We start from the raw sequence: 14,630 nt of genomic DNA, 5'->3' as shown, positions 1-14,630 counted from the left end.
TGATATGGGTGAGATTTTCATTGTAGAGTGTGAATAACAATAGTTACCAGTTATTGAATCCCTACTACAAGCCAAAGATTGTATTAGATATTGTTCCATTGACATTATTTCATTTAATGTTTTGCACAACTTTATAGGTATTATTACCTCCATTTTGGGGAAGATGAGTAAACTGAGGTTGGTGAAGTTAATAACCTGCACAATTGTACAACACAGGGAATATAGCCAATTTTTTATAATAACTGTAAATGGAATATAACCTTTAAAAATTATGAATCACTATGCTGTACACCTGTAACATATAGTAGTGTACATCAACTATACCTTAATTAAAAAAAGAAATGATCTTTGATAAAAAAAATAAGCTGCACAAGGATGCACCTAGTGAGAGGTAGCAATGGGGACCTGGGTTTTTCTGACTCTTGAGTGTCCATGACTTCCAGGCAAAACGGTTATTAAGGCAGGGCAAAAATACAAGCAAATGATGGGACTTCCCTTGTGGTCCAGTGGTTAAGACTCTGCACTCCCAATGCAGGGGGCCCAGGTGCAATCTCTGGTCAAGGAACTAGATCCTGCATGCCACAACTAAAATATCCTGTTTGCCGCAACTAAGACCTGGCACAGCCAAATAAATAAATAAATATTTAAAAAAACAAAAACAAAAACAAGCAAATGATTTGATATAGGGAGAATGTAGGCTTTTGGTTTATAGAATGAAACTTGCTATAGGCACTTAGACTTCTGAAAAGTCCTTTTGACAGGATACATCTGAAGGGTGGCTTTCTTAGACAAAAACAGGTGTACCCCAAGATAGAAAATCTGTAATTATGAATTATTATACTCATGGAGAATTTATCTTATGAAAGGATTCTTAGTTTTAAGGATATAATTGACAATAAAGTTATAGTCAGCTGTAGTGGTACGTTTTAAACGATTTCACTTACCAAAATAAGATACACGTGTAACTTTTTAGAAACATTCCTGTTACTCAAGGTCAGGTGGAATTCAATCCAATTAGCCAGACCATACTTCTATACATATACAGTTGTGTTGCCACCTAGTGGTTGGGCTGATACTTCGTTCCACTTATTCAATAAACAATTACTGATCAAACATCTAAAGTACCAGGTACTATTCTAGGCAGCAAAGATATAAAGAATAAGATTTCACTTCTACTCTCAAGTTATTCACAGCAAGAAGTTATAGCATGAGTGGATACAAAAGTGAAACAGAGCATTTTGTGAAACATCCCAGAAAGTAATGACGTTTCAAATGGAAAAAAAAATTAAAAGCAAATTCCTGCATGCTTCCACATTCTGTACAGGTAGCCATAAGCATAGGCATGATCCCAGCAGCATGTTTGTACTAGCCCTGGTGTTAGAATGCTCTCCCTGGTTTCTGAAGTTGAAGTTCTGTTTGCTGAGTATTTGTAAGTCCCTTGGAAAACCTGATTTTATTTTACCTTGGCCTCTTTGTCATCAAAATAATATAAGTTGCCAAATTAAACTTTCTATTCTCAGATTTTAAAAGGCATGAACTACCATTATGTATATCTCCATCTTACCCATGAGAGGGCAGTAGAATACATACATGTTAATTCATTTATTACATCCATGCAGATTTGGTTTCCAATTTGGTACTTGGAATTCGATTTGCTCATTTTGTCATATAGTCTCCTGGAATTCAAAGTTTGAACTTTGAAATAAATTTGAAATTCCAAAGCCACACTATTCTAGCCCCAAATTTTATCTTAAACAATTGTTTGGGAAGTTTTCTAAATACATAAGGAATTTTTTGGTGGTGAGCAGGAGTCCATAAAGATCAGTGTTCAAAATTTACTACAAATTTATTTCCTCACTGAGACATGATTAAAAATATGTCTTGTCAAAAAAATATGTCTTGTCATTCCTCTTTTTCTCCCCCCCCCATCACAGAAGAGACTTCCTGTTTCATTGTCCACGGTTCATGGTTTCACAGTGGTTTGGGATATGCAGCTTTTATTGCTTTGACTACGTTGGCTTGTGACAGTCATCTGTGATGTGTAATACTGCTCTTTCTGGCCGTCTTCTATTTTGGTACCTCTATGCGAACAGATATGGGGAGTTTGATCACCAAATCCAAGAGGTTCTGGTGGGGGTGGGGTGAGGTAGGGTGGAGTCGGGCGGGCAGAGGCAGGGTGGGGTGGTTAGCAAGTGCCTGGGAAACAGGCTCAAATCATCCTTGACTCGCAGCCTTAGTGAAACTGGGCTGCTGCTCGCAGTAGGCACTGCGCCATGCACATACCTGAGTATGAGTGTGTTGCAGGCGTAGCGCTTAAGCATGTGTGTCACAACAGGGCGTGGGAGCCGACCTCAGGCACTGGGAGTATCAAAGGCAACCCTGCTCTGGGATTTCACGCCTCAGGTGTCCGGAGCGTCATTTGCATCTGTGTATGTTTCAAGTAGGCGCTGTACTGCAATTGCCGGAGAAATGTTTGTTTCCTCCTTGAGCTCAGCCCGAGAAATGGTGCTGCTCTTTCACTGGAGACACCAGGCCAACTGAGCCCGGTGGCAGGAGACAATTCTATGGTTTCTTTGAGTGAGGTGCCATTTGGATTCCTTGATTAGGCTTTCTCTCACGGGTGGTTGTGAGGAGTCAACCTTCGTGTAAAGTTCTGGTCCTTCGCCGTGGGGCCTGTCGGACGGCAGGCACGGCAACGGCGAAGGAGCTTTGGCTAGAGGCCCTCGGCTGGACGACAGTGGCGCCGGTAGCCTGCCTCCTGGGGCCGCACCCTTTCGGCGCCCAAGGTCCTGGGCAAGATTCTGGCCCCTACGCCGAACTCCAGAGGGGGCGGTTCCCCTCTGGAAGGTCCCCGGGCGGTGCCGGGGGCGGGCCCGACCGTGAGGGGTGGGAACAGGAACCAATAAGAACAGGACTTTGCCGGGGCGGGGCCTGCGGCCGGGCCTGTGGGGGCGGGACGGAGCCCACCCAGAGTGGGAGCGAGCCGACTGGGCGCTTCTGCGCGGAGGACGAGAGCCTCGGAGCCCAGCCGCGGAGGCGGCGTCGAGGACGAGAGCAAGTAGGGGTAGGGAGACCCGGGCGGGGTGTGAGGCAGGGGCTTCGGACCCTCGCGGCGGAGGGTGTCGCAGAGCGGGGCCACGGAGCGTCGGGCGCCGTCCGGCCGCTGCGCGGGAGCGGGCTGGCGGAGGTGTCGGCGCCGCCCACGCTCTCTCGGCACCTCCACGGCCTGGAGGGACGCCCGAGCGTGCAGCCCGGCGCCCAGCGGACGCCGCGCGTTGGGAGCCCGCTCGTCGGCCTCGGAGGTTGTGGCGGAGCCTGGCTGAGGGTCTCCTCGCCGCTCCCCTCGGGGCGCGGGGACCGCCGTCCAGGTGACGCTCGGGGACGCTCGACAGTCCTGGGGTAGAGGCAGGGAGCGCCCCGCATCCAGGAAGAAACATGGGGCTCTCTCCAGGATTAGCCACGGCGCTTGAACGTCGACAGGCTGAGACGACGGACCTTACATTTTTGCTTTTTTGTGCTTTGATTCTTAACAGAATCTGACGAGCACAGTAGTGAAAGTTGTCAAGTAGGATTTTGATTTAAAAATCTGGCATTGGAACATCTAAGAGCTTCTAACTAGTATGGCAGAAGATGATCAGAATATGAGTCAGGGGCTGGAGCCTCGGCCAGGACCCACATACCAGATGTGATGCCTCGGTCAAGTAGACTTTTCTGGGCCTACGTTTCCTTAGCTGTAAAATCGAGATGCTCATGCGTGCCTGGGGGTGTTCTGAGGGTCAAATGAGATGCGTGAGAGTATTCCATAAGTGTTAGGTATTGCATATTCTGTAAAACAACTACTAAGTGCCAGGCACATAGTAGGCACGTTGTAAACATTTACCCTAAAGCTAGTGATTCACCCACAGTGTTTTAGATCAAGTCCTACACCTTCGTTTACTGTGTAAATAAATTGCTTAAGCTCATTTTCCACAAATCACCATTGTTGGAAATGTGGTCCATTTTTAACTGATTAATGAATTTTTCTAGAATAGCATATATTATCGATACACTGTTACTGATCGTTTACCAAGAAGTTTGGTAGCAATCAGTCTATGTCTTTGCTTTAGATAAATAGTTGTCGTTTAAGTTACCTGGTAAAGTAAGCTGGGAGTATTGTTTCAAATCAGACTTGTATTTGCTTTTGTAAGATTTAAGTCCTCCAAAACAAAATTAATATATAGCCGCATTTTGGGGGTACAGCCTTTATTATAGACATGTGCATTATTATCTGTGGGTATGTGTGTGAGGTGTTGTGTTGGGAGAGCAGAAGTGAAAAAAGAGTAGTAGTTTGCAACCAGCAGACTTTGACTAGGGATACTTATAGGCGTGTTCTGAAGTCGTTTCCCAGGCAGAAACCAGGAAATGTAGTAATTGTGTCTCTTGGCTTTTCATTAGTTTTTTTGTGTTGAGTGTGGCAATAGACTTTTAAAATAATGCAAATATAAAGGAAGAATATTAGTTTTTCTGATGCGACAATAAGCACTTTTCTAAAGCTGAAAATTATGTTTTAAATGATCTGTAGTAAGTCTTACATTATAGACAAGAATTTTAGACCACTGGATACCAAGATCAAATTAAATGGAGGAGTAGAGAGAAAGTTTCTAGTGAATGTAATTTTTGTGTTGCTTTAACAGTTTTACATGTTTCAACAGTTCAGTGCAAGATGGATGCTTTGAAACACCAGTTTCAAACATGTACTCCATATATAAATTTTGCTATGATTTATAATTTGTTGATCTTGGAGGACTGAAGCCTTATATTCACGTTATTTATTGAGCACCTAATACATTCCAAGGCACAGTTTTAGCACTTATATTCATGTATGGGCAGGATATAATTCCTTCCATCTAGGAGATTACACTTTACCAAGTGGGCTAACATAAGCTGTTTTTAAAACTGATGTTAACAATAACATCAACCAGCATTTACTGGGACCTTCTTTGGGCCAGGCAGTGCTCTAAATTCTTTACATGCATTATCTTATTTAATCCTTACAACAGCATCTTGAGGGGTGTTATTATTATGATCTCCTCATTGAGAAACAAAAAGGTTGAATAACTTTCCCATATCAAACAGCCTAGGTGCCAGAGCTAGGTAGGACTCAAACCAGACAGTTGGGCTCCAGAAATCCTGATCTTAACCTCTTCATTATATTGAGTGTAAAATTCTGTGAGTGAGATACAAATGAAATCCAACAAGCATTTAAAAGAAAGTTCTGTAAAGAACTTCTTCAAAAAGAAGGAAAGAAAGAGAGAGAGAAAGAAACTGGTATTGCAAGGAGTAGATGAAGGCATATCCAAGCTACAATTATACTTTATATATAGGAGAATTTTTTTTTCCTGGTGAATGATGTGGGATTCTTTTCGTTTCTAAGCCCTCAGTCACTCAGTTACTACAATTATGGCATTATCTTAATACTATAAGAGGTGATTATTTTTTAATAAGTTTAAAATGTTTGTTCTCAGACCATAAGTTAAAGTTAGATTCAAGAAAAGAAAATGTTTCCCTGCCTTCAAGATGCTTATAAGTAGACATGTAAATAAGTCCCTACAATTTCAGTGTGATAAGAGTTATAACAGAGATATAGTTATAGAGTTAATGGGACCGTTGATGAGGGAAGATAATTCTGTATATGGTAGGGAGGAGGATTAGTGAGAAGATACCATATTTGAATTTGGCTTTAAAGGATGAATAGGAGTTTGCTGAGTTGGGGAAGGGAACAGAAGATATGGATGAAAACGAGGAATATTATGTGAAAGTATATGGTATGTTTGAGGAATGTGTTGTAGTCCATATTGTCACTAAAAGTCAGAGTGTATAGAGATGAGGGGTTGGGCTAAAGAAGGTGGTGCCTGGAAGTAAGCTGAAAAAATTAAAATTGCAGAGCTTGGTTGCCAATCACTTTAGGATCGCTGAAATTTCTAGAAATAAGGTAAGTGTGGGATTTCAGTGCCTATCATTTGAAATAATGAAGATTTGCCCAGTTTGGCATAATCTTTCACTTTAGAATATGGTGTTAAAGGTAGTTTTAATACTTTGAAGTACAGGATATACTATAAAACAACATACAGATTTATGCAAGTAAAAAGTTATGACTCAGAGAAAGAGAAAAAAGAAGTCTGTGGTGCCATTTGGTGAAGAGCCTGTTTATCTTGCTGAGGACTTTGGACTTGATTCTAAAGACAGTGGAGAGCCAGGGAAGGACTTTAAGTAATTAGGAAAGATAACATGGTGGTGGTATGGTATAGCAGCTGGATTGGATGGAGAGGCAAAAGGTAGAGAGATAAGTTAGGAGGCTGTTGCTATTGAAATAGCCCAGATAAGAGTGGATAAGGGCCTGGAGTAGGAAAATAGTAATAGAGATGAAGAGGAGAGGACAGATGGTATTACAAGGCTTAAAAAGTGATTGGCTTTGAAGGTGAACAGAAAAGTAAAAACTTAGTTTCTCAGCTTGGGAAACTGGATAGAGGAACTTGATTTAATTTTTAATGTGAGGGGAAGATAATTGTTTCAGTTTTGAACATGGTGAGTTAGAAGTGTCTATGGAGCATTCAGACAGAGGTGTCAAGAGAGGATCCAGAGCCCAGAAGAGAGGCTGAGATTGGGGATTCAGATTTCGGAGTTAGCCAGTAAGTGGAAATTGAAGCTGTAAGAGCAGATGAAATTGTTTGGGGGGAAGACAAGGAATTAGAAGAGAAGAGGGCCAAGGATAAATTATTTGCTTTGTATGAATAGAAGGGATTCATTTATACTAATTTTCTTATTAATTGTGATTATAAAGAAATTAAATGGGTTTTAATTGAAGATTAAACAGCTTTTACATCCAAATGAATCCTGTTCTTTTAAAATTTCACTGGGAGTCACTCATTTATTCCCAAAGTGTATTGCCCAAACTATTACTGGAGTACCTCTTTGTGAAAAAAAAAATACTTTATAGCAAATTCACAGCCAATCAAGAAAGTAGATCTTCTGGCTTTATTATAGAATTCTTTTTCCTCCTCTGTACTTTCTAGTTCCATGCTTATAATAGATGGGCCCCAACTTAAGATGGTTCCGCTTCTGATTTTTCGACTTTACAATGGTGCAAAATTGGTACGTACTCAGTAGAAACTGTACTTCGAATTTTGAATTTTGATCTTTTCCTGGGATAGCAGTATGCGGTGTGAGGCTCTCTCCTAATGCTGGGCAGAGACAAGGAGTCAACCTCTCAGTCAGCCACATGATTATTGATACAAGGATAAACAGCCGATACACTTATAACCATTCCGTACCCATAGGACCATTCTGTTTTTCACTTTCAGTACAGTATTCAATAAATTACATGAGATAGTCAACACTTTATTTTACAATGGGCTTTTATCAGATCTTCCTCAACTTACCATGGGGTTACATTCTGAAAAACCCATAATGTGAAAATATCATAAGTTGAAAATGCATTTAGTACATCTGACCTACCAAACATTGTAGCTTAGCCTAGCCTATCTTAAATGTGCTCAGAACACTTATATTAGCCCACAGTTAGGCAAAATCATCTAACACAAAGCCTATTTTATAATACAGTGTATTATCTCATATAATTTATTGAATACTGTACTGTATATGGAAAACAGAATGGTTGTATGTACAGAATGGTTGTAAGTGTATCGCATTTTCACCCTCATGATCGTGTGGCTTACTGGGAGCTGCGGCTCTCTGCTGCTGCCCAACATGGTGAGTATCATACTGCATATCACTAGCCCAGGAAAAGATGAAAATTCAAAATACAGTTTCTACTGAATGCGTATTACTTTGGTACCATCATAAAGTCAGAAAATTTTAACTGGAGCCATCATAAGTTGGGGACTGTTTGTAGAGCCTGTTTACCTTGAATCAAAGGTAAGAAAGCATATGACTCTTCCCTCACTTGGTTGTTAGCTCTTAGAAGTCAGAGATAGTGCTTTAAAAAAAAAAGCCTCCCATATATTTAGATTATCAATAAATGGTTGATTCATCTTGATAACCAACTTATTCAGTCTTGGCTCCAAATGGCTTAGCCATTTCCAAAATTCATTTTCATCTTCAAAGGGTGAAGACTTGTCACCACTGAGGAGATTCAAAAGAAAGTGTTACAGCTTTGAAGGCATTTTCAAACAAGCAGTTTCCAAAATATTTTCCTAGTTTGTAGTATCATTAAAATAAGTGTATGATCTTCTAAGGCAGGGAGTGGAAAACTTTTTCTCTGAAGGGCTAGATAGTAAATATTTTAGACTTTGTGAGCCATACAGCCTGTCATAACTACCCAATTCTGCCAAAAAAGAGCCATAGACAATACTTAAATGAATGAGTATGGATTGAGGTCCAGTTAAAGTTTATTTATGGACATTGAACTTTGGATTTCATAGCATTTTCACATGTCACAAAATGTAGTTATTTGATTATTTTTTCAACCATTTGAAAATGTAAAATTCTCAGAGGCCAAAAACAGATGTTGGGTCACATTTGACCCACAGGTAGACCATAGTCTGCTGACCCTGTTCTAAGGGGTGTTCTTTGAAGTACTTGGATTTGTTTAGTTTTTATAAAATGGTTCTTCAAAGTTATACCTCCTGCTTCCAAATTCTAGTACATTTCTTGAAACATCTGAAAAATTTTCATTCATACTCTATTTCTCATATAGAGTAATTAGAATACATTCCCTTCATTAGTTTGGAACCCGAGATACAGAGAAATAGATTAAATTGTACAGTGTCAGAATCAAAAATATGTTTGAAATGGGCTTCCCTGGTGGCGCAGTGGTTGAGAGTCCACCTGCCGATGCAGGGGACATGGGTTCGTGCCCTGGTCCGGGAGGATCCCACATGCCGCGGAGCGGCTGGGCCCGTGAGCCATGGCCGCTGAGCCTGTGCGTCCGGAGCCTGTGCTCTGCAGCGGGAGAGGCCACAACAGTGAGAGGCCCGCATACCGCAAAAAAAATATATATATGTTTGAAAATATTTTTCAACATTCAGTATTGCTTACTGAACCAGTTAAACAGCAATCTTTTTGCCTCAGCGAAAGTGGGAACATTGAAAGCTAGGTGGAATAAAAGACCAAAACTGGAAGGAGTGTCCTGCACTGGTTCCCAGAGGGCTGGGCAGGATGGAATCTTTTATCTTTTTCCTCTTTGAATTGTGTGAATAATTTTTATCCTAAGGAAAAGGAAACATGAAGTTTTTCTTCACTTCAGGGGCATTATAGCAGGTTATAAGATTGAAGGATTAAATAATGGTGAGATAAGAGGAAGAAATTTAAAGGACTTAACTTTTTCACATTGAGCCATCCCAGATGTTTCTCTTGCACCTTATATGTTTGAGGAGGAAATTTATGATACTTTTTTGCTTATAGATCTTAGCCTGGTTAGCAGCCTGAAAACATAATTTTAACATTCAGTTCAGGCAGTATTAATCCATTTATATTAGTTATAAGTAATATTTAATGCTCTATTTCTTTAAGTTAGATTTCTGACTTTCATGGTTTTCATAACAGAGATAAATGTTTACAACAGGGGGCATGGAGGACAATTATTAGTTTTTCTTCGAAGTTTAAATTCATAGAAGTGGCATATTTGTGGATTTTTTTCTGTGTGGTTGTTAATATATAGGACAGATGGAGGTGTGTGTGAGATTTGTTCTTGGTGCTACTTAAAAGATATGTGCTTTTTTTCTTTCTCTCCTTTTTTCCATTCGAGTTAAAAAAACAAAAAACTCTGGCTGTCTAGGATGTTTTCGAGTTGGTTACTTAGCAATATGAAGCATAATTTTGTATTTAAATATTTATCTGTATTCTTTGATACTCTGATTAAATAAGAGTCTGTTAAGGCTGATGATGTTAGGGCCTGCTGGGAGGAAATGACACAGCCTGCTTTACAACAGTATTTACTGCAAAATCACCTTTTCCCTGGTTCCTACTTAAACTGTAAGGGGTAACATGGAACAGAAGAGCAGCATTATGTGAATTAGAGTGATGGTCAGTTTGGTGATGACTGTAATGCAATGGTTATTGCACAGTTAATTTATATTAACATAATTCAAAGTTGAGCAGAATGGTTGGTAAAAATGGTGAGATGCTATCTAACTAGGTTTTATTTTTTAACTTTAAATGCATTCTTCAAGTGTGATGTTTTTAAGAGTTCAGTGATAATTGTTATTTAAAAAGAAACTAGATCAATATACCCTTTAAATGTACTGTTTAATTATTAGGAGAAGAGAGCATGTAGTAAAAAAAATACAGAGCCATGTTCAATAGCTGCATCTAGAAGTACAAAAATGTTGAGGAAATGGTGACTTGAGAAAAAGTGTAAGACTTTAATGAAGATTATTTTAAAAATGGGTTTATCAAATGTGCAAAACCTGACTAAAGTGACATATATTTGTATTAATGTTGCAAATGAAAGTTAAAATCTTTAAAATTGAAAAGATTCTTGGAAACAGCATACTGGACTTTTCGATAAGCCTTTTAAAATATTTTCAAAGAGGACTTCCCTGGTGCTGCAGTGATTAAGAATCCGCCTGCCAATGCAGGGGACACGGGTTCAGTCTCTGGTCTGGGAAGATCCCACATGCCGCGGAGCAACTAAGCCCGTGCGCCACAACTACTGAGCCTGTGCTCAAGAGCCCACGAGCCGCAACTACTGAAGCCCGTGCGCCTAGAGCCCAGGCTCTGCAACAAGAGAAGCCACTGCAATGAGAAGCCCGTGCACTGCAACGAAGAGTAGCCCCCGCTCGCTGCAACTAGAGAAAGCCCGCACGCAGCAACGAAGACCCAAAGCAGCCAAAAATAAATAAAATTTAAATATATATATATTTTTTCAAAGAAAGAAAAGAATATAAAATTATCTCAGTTTCCCTTTTATTTAAGGACCATTCCTGAGAAAGATGAATTATTGTTTTATTTTGTTGCATATCAGTGGCATAAGAGAAAAATGGCTACATATTTCTTGAAAAAAGTATTTGTCTAGAATGCATGGGTGTTATGTTTATGATGTTTGGTGATTAGTAAGTGGAAAATTGAAAATTGCACCTCTTCGTGTTGACATACCTCTATTCTGTATCATTATGGGACATTTCAACAGTGCTTATAAGGTGGCTACCGTTTGATGCAGACTTCACAGTCCAAATTGTTGGGATCACTGACTTAAGTTTGTCACATATGGTAGCAAGGTAATTAATAAGGAAGATTTTCTTGTGTTGTTTAAATTTAGCTCCAACTGTATGGTCATATTTATAGAAAAGGAATTGTTGATCCTCGTAAGTTAAACTGGGAAAAATTTTTGAAGTAATTGTAAGTAGTGGAATAGCAAATATGATTAGAAAACATAGAGGAGTTATTTTAAACATTGTTTGAAGCTATTGATAATAGTGCTTTTTTCCCCCCAAAGGTCCACACTTATGTTTTATTGAGTATTTCCTCAAAGCACCCTTCCAACACTCAAGCAGAGGTAGGGAGGGAGGGAGAGTGACAGAGACAGAGAGACGGACACAGACAGAGACAGAGAGACAGACAGAGACAGAGATGGACATATAGACAGTAGTCAAAACAGCACAACTTACAGTGCAGGCATCCTCCTGCTTTCTTCTGAAAGTCCAGGGCAGCCGGACTACTGGTCTCCTTGAAGCTTTCCCTCCAGCAGAAGCAGTAGGCTGGGCATGAATAAGCACACTGCCCAGCAGGTCATTGGTGGGCTCTCTTTCTGTCCCATTTGTTCTAAGGGCTTAGAGTGCTCTTTGGAATCACTGTTTTACGTATACAAAAAGCGTTGGTAATTGCTGAAAACCCTCTGAATCTCTTGGGTGTATTGAAAAATATTGAAAGTTATTAATTATTATAAAGGAGACTTGCTGAGTAGCCAAGTTTTAAAAATGTTTTGTTCAGAGCTAATCATACCCATTTACTATGTCACCGCAGAGTTTGATAATTGTTAAGAGGTCAGGAGCTAAGCAGATTGTGCAAATCTGGAATTTTTCCAGTTGAAAAACATTCTCGTTTGGCAGGTGTTTTCCAGTATTTTTGAATAGCAAAATTTGCATATTTAACTGATATTTTTGGCAACCTAGTGAGCTAAATTTGAAGCTGTATGTCTAAGGGTTCCAAAACATTGTTATGGCAAGTAATACTTGGACTCTTTTACTCTTTCAAACATGTTGCTACATCTGGAAGAGAGCATTATCATTAAAGAAAATTTGAACAAAATAAAATGTAGAGATATTGTAAAATCTCATTTCTCTGTCTCCAAACTTTCAATTATTATTTTCCTGAGGGGAAGTTTAAAACATTAAAGAAAAACATTTAGCTAAAAGATCCATTTGCCCTGCATCAATAACTGCGTTCAATATGGATTCCAAGAAGAAAATGACTTCTTACAGCTTAGTTCTTAATTTACTCTGAAGTGATTATGAATGATATTGCTAACCATCATTTTGTATTAAGACCAAAGAATTTCCATTACTAAGTAGAATGCGTATGGTACTATTTTTACCATTCACAGCAACTTATTGTCTCATCTAGGGTTTTCAACCCTGACCCAATATAAAGCAAAAGAGTGCAAGACTCTGTAGTGAACCTAATAAGTACATAACATTGTCCTTGTGTGTTCCAGACTGGAATTAATTTATGAACAGGAAAGGTCACTCATTGCATTACACTGACTCTTTTCTAATTTTAATATTTATATTATGTATTAATTTTAGAATTTTCAATGTATTTAAATAATGACCAAATATTTGATGTTAACTTTATGTTTTACTTTATCATATGTAGTAAGGTTAATTACTGTTTTGTGAAACTTCTGTTTCAGTTGTGTGTGTGTGTGTGTGTACTGTGAATCAAATGTATTTCTTACCGTGGGTTTTGGTCAGAAGGGTTTAGGAAGCATTGGCCTACAGTGCAAGAGAAAGAGGATTTGATTCGATAGGTGAATCTTTTCTCCCACTAAGCAGGCTTAAGACTCCTAGGGATTGTGTGTGTGTGTGTGTGTGTGTGTGTGTGTGTGTATTCTAAAAAACCATACCAACCTGTACTACTGCTGCTACTGCTCTTAAATGATCCCTCTTTGAGTCTCCATTCGTCCTGCAAACAATTATGATTGCTCACTCTGTCTCCTTCCCTATTAACCTTATGTGTGCCTACTTTCCTTGTGTTTATTGCTTCCCTCGAACCCAGTTTCTCCCCACAAACGTGCCTTTCCTTTACCCAGTGCCCTAGACTTCAGATTTGCTCTCCTCATATCACTAGGTTCCTTTACTCCACTGATCTCTGTTGTGCACAAGAAGCAAGGCATTCCCCCTGCTGGAGATAATTACTAGTTTTCCTATCTTTGGCTCCAGTTTACTTTGTTCACTCTTGTGCCCAGCTTTAGGAGACAGATGAAGAATCACGTAGGTAGGCCAGACCCTCTATGAATCATGTTTCCAACTTCAATTGAGTGTACTTCCATTAATCTATTAATTACCCAGCTCATTGTTGAGCAGCTCTTAAAAATTTTGTCCTCAAGTAGATGGGCTTTTTCTCTAAATCTTAATAAGGCTGTTGTAATTTTCAAAGATTAAGGTTACATGGTATGAGCAAGCTTAACTGATTTGGTCTGGGTCTTAAGCATACACAAATCTTCTCATCTTTTTTCCAGTTCCATAAGAACTGTCATACTTCTCAGACTCCTAACACCTCTTCCTTCCATGGGACCTAACTTTCCCCTCCCTCTTCCACGTATTTATTATATCCTTCATTATTTTTTTGCTGCAGTTTTAAAATATATATAGGGTTTTTTCCCAACCTTAAAGCATTGTATTTAAAATTGATTCCCCTTTTTGATCTTCTTCTTATTATTGACTTTAAAATAAATGTATTCATACTTGATCCATTTTCTCACTAATTTTCTCCCTAAGCTTTAGCTGTTATCTGCCCTCACTGTCCTTTTTTTTTTTTTTAATTATTATTATTATTTTTTTGGCCGCACCTTGCGGCACGTGGGATCTTAGTTCCCCGACCAGGGATTGAACCCATACCCCCTGCAATGGAAGCGAGGAGTCCTGCCTAACCATTGGACCACCAGGGAAGTCCCTGTCCTCACTGTCTTTTGACACTATTTATTTAATGCCCTGTTACCAAATACAAGGACCCTTTCTCGGTCCTTATTCTCCTTACCTCTTTCTTTTCTTCTTAGGACATTTTCCTTCCATGATTATTTGTGATCCACATTATCCTGGTTCTGTTACCTCTCAATAGTCTTTTTTCCACTCTGATTCTCCCTTTTCTTGCCATCTATAGTTCCTAATCATGATTAATGTTCTCAAAAGTTTAATCCCTAATTCTTTGCCTTTTAAAAACTTTCTGCTTATGTATGTATATGTATGTAACTATGTATTCTTGCTTTTTTCTCCATGATGTCTCTTTTAAACCTTTACTCCCCTTAAACCTTTGGCTTTTCTATCTCTCACTTTACTCTCAGCAAATAATTGCATATATTATTTCAAAGAGAAAATAGAAGCCATTAGAGGGCAAGTTAATCAACATACAGACCCCAAGCCTACAAAGGTACCTGCATCCGTGTCTTTCTTTCCTTATTACCTTCTGTTCCA

The 14,630-nt window shown here is 39.3% G+C and overlaps 1 protein-coding gene across 4 annotated transcripts in view; it reads left to right on the top strand.

The window, feature by feature from the left end:
• The first annotated feature begins 2,940 nt into the window (after window positions 1–2,940).
• DENND2C (DENN domain containing 2C) overlaps window positions 2,941–14,630 on the top strand; it is a 93,263-nt gene continuing 81,573 nt past the window's right edge. For 2 of the 4 annotated variants that reach the window (XM_067727347.1, XM_067727342.1), the window contains exon 1: window positions 2,941–3,064. The gene's annotated coding sequence lies outside the window, so the exon portion shown is untranslated. The remainder of the gene's footprint in view (window positions 3,065–14,630) is intronic. The other 2 variants (XM_067727344.1, XM_067727343.1) reach the window with 2 other exon arrangements.

This window comes from Pseudorca crassidens, chromosome 2 (assembly GCF_039906515.1).
Source record: "Pseudorca crassidens isolate mPseCra1 chromosome 2, mPseCra1.hap1, whole genome shotgun sequence".
Taxonomy (NCBI): Eukaryota; Metazoa; Chordata; class Mammalia; order Artiodactyla; family Delphinidae; genus Pseudorca; species Pseudorca crassidens.
This window is presented reverse-complemented; position numbering and strand designations above follow the sequence as displayed.